Source organism: Morus notabilis, unplaced genomic scaffold, assembly GCF_000414095.1.
Source record: "Morus notabilis unplaced genomic scaffold, ASM41409v2 Scaffold604, whole genome shotgun sequence".
Lineage (NCBI taxonomy): Eukaryota > Viridiplantae > Streptophyta > Magnoliopsida > Rosales > Moraceae > Morus > Morus notabilis.
Genome location: NW_010362300.1, coordinates 378,834 through 381,921, shown reverse-complemented (window position 1 = coordinate 381,921; position 3,088 = coordinate 378,834).

Genomic DNA, 3,088 nt, shown 5'->3' with positions numbered 1-3,088 from the left:
AACACTGCGAGCTGGGCAGAGCAGAAAACGCAGAATCGACATGCCGGAGGTCAAAAACCGCTTCACTGCAGCCACTGTGACATGGATGGACACACCATAGATCATTGTTTCTACATTCATGGCTTTCCTCCAAGACATAGATATCATAGGAAAGATGTCAAACCAAAAGGGAAGAAATCCATCAACTCTCCAGCTATTTCTAATATAGAAACCAAAGAAATCAAACAACTCACGACCAAGGAGTATGAACAAATCATGGCACTTCTTCGCAAAGAAACCGGTAACGTTGAGCGGTATTGATCCAAGCCATAATAATATTTGGATATTAGATAGTGGTGCTACTGATCATGTATCTAAAAATCTACCAATTGCGAATGAACTCACATATAAACATCCCACTGTGCAGTTACTAAACGGAGGACATGCTCAAATTAAATCCATTGGGTCCATGAAATTAATCATTGATATGACTATAGACAATGTGCTTTATGTCCCAAATTTCAAAATGAATTTGGTCTCTATTAGCAAGCTTACACAAGCTCTAGGTTGTAATGTGACATTTTATCCTGACTTTTGTGTGATGCAGGATTTAACTATGAAGAAGACGATTGGACTGGGTAGGCAGAGTAATGGTTTATACTATCTCACAGCAAACTAAAGCCCACACTTATCCAACAACATCCACCACACATCCAATATTTGGCATAGGCGTCTCGGGCATCCTTCCATCACTCCACTCCAGTTATTATCTAAAACTATTTCAGAAATTTCTTTTCATTCAAATAATGTTTGTGATGTTTGTCATCTTGCAAAACAATCTTGTTTACCATTTTCCATTTGTAGTATTTCCAGTCGTGAACCTTTTAATTTAATACATTGTGATATTTGGGGACCACATAGAATTTATTCTTATTCTGGAGCTCGTTATTTTTTAACTATTGTGGATGATTATTCTCGTTACACTTGGGTTCATCTCATGCGTCATAAGTGTGAAACTCAATCCCTCATTAAGAACTTCTTTGCATGGGTAAAAACACAATTCAATTGTTCAATTAAAACCCTAAGATCTGACAATGGACAAGAGTTTCTTTCTTTGCAAACCTTTTTCAATGAAAATGGCACCAATTTTCATCGATCTTGCACTTGCACACCTCAACAAAATGGGGTAGTTGAATGCAAACATCGTCACCTTTTCAATGTAGCTCTTGCCATACGTTTTCAAGCTAATATTCCATTGAAATTTTGGGGGGAACATATTAAAGTAGCTAGCTACCTCATTAACCGATTACCCACTCCACTCCTATCCAACAAGACACCATATGAACGATTACATAAAAAGATACCTTCTTATTCTCATCTACGCGTTTACGGTTGCCTATGTTTTTTCACAAATCTACAACCCACTCATAAATTTGATGCTCGTGCATGACATTGTGTTTTTCTGGGGTACCCACCAGGGCAAAAGGGGTATCTTGTCTATGACTTGAGTGAAAGAAAACTAATCACCTCCCGAGACGTCATATTCCATGAGGATATTTTTCCATATTTTAACCTCCCACGTGAAGACCAAAACAACACGCCAACCTTGCCAAAATAAATAGATGCCGAAATCAATACACCCCAAACCACTTTGCCTATGATAGAGCCCGAAGCTGATTCCTTTGACCACAGGACCACCGAATCACCATCACAAATCATCACTGACTCAACCGGCCGGCCGGACAGCCCTCACCGGCCTGCCGGACCATTGACAGAAGCATAAATTAACTTTCGATGATCTACCCGACCAACTCGCATACTTGCTAATCTGAGAGATTATCAAATCAATTACACTCTGCCTATAGACTCGTCTCTTCTTCTGATTAAATCAAGCACTCACCATCCCATGTCAAGGTATGTGTCATATTCTAGCCTTTCTAATGCTCATCGTACCTTGGTCTACAATGTTTCTCACTTGATCAAGCCAAAAACATATGAGCAGGCTTGTAAAGACCCAAAATAGATTGAAGCAATGGAGGTTGAGATTGTTGCACTAGAGGAAAACAAAACTTGGTCTCTAGTCCCTCTTCCCATGGGTCACCATCCTATTGGATGCAAATGGGTATTCAAAATAAAGTACAATTCTGATGGCTCCGTTGAACGATACAAAGCCCGACTAGTTGCCAAAGGATTCACCCAACGAGAGGGTATCGATTACAACGAGACTTTTGCTCCAGTTGCCAAACTCACAACTCTACGATGCCTCCTTGCTATTGCTTCTGTTCGCGGTTGGGGTCTTCATCAAATGGATGTTCAAAATGCCTTTTTACATGGAGATCTCACCGAGGAAGTCTACATGGATCCTCCTCCAGGATTCGTCGACAGGGGGAGACACTTGTGTGTTGACTTCACAAATCTCTATATGGCTTAAAACAAGCCTCACGATCATGGTTTTACAAGTTCCTCTCCGCCATCAACAACTTTGGTTTCCAACAATCACAAGCCGACCACTCCCTTTTTACAAAGGTGCATGAAAATTCTTTTACAGTCATTTTGTTATATGTTGAAGACATGATTATAACAGGAAATGATCAAAAGCCCATCAACAATGTGAAGAATTTTCTTGCATCTTGCTTCAAACTGAAGGATCTTAGACAACTGAAGTACTTCCTTGGGGTTGAAATAGCTCGCTCTAAAATGGGCATTTCTATCAACCAGCGGAAGTATACTCTTGACATTCTCTAAAAAGCAGGGTTACTAGGTGCAAAGCCTGCGAAGTTTCCCATGGAACAATCATTGAAGCTCACTTCTACCGACGGTGACTTACTTAAAGATCCGATACATTATTGACGACTGGTTGGGAAGTTAATTTACTTAACCATCACCAGGCCGGAGATTTCTTTTTCGGTCAACACCCTTAGCTAGTTCATGTAAGAACCTAGGCGACCTCATCTTGATGCATCCTATCGTATACTTCAGTACTTAAAAGGCTCACCGGGGCAAGGATTATTTTTTCCTTTAAAAGGTGATTTGAGTTTAATTGGGTACTGCGACGCAGATTGGGCTAGAGACATTACTACACGACGTTCAGTAACTAGCTATTCCATCT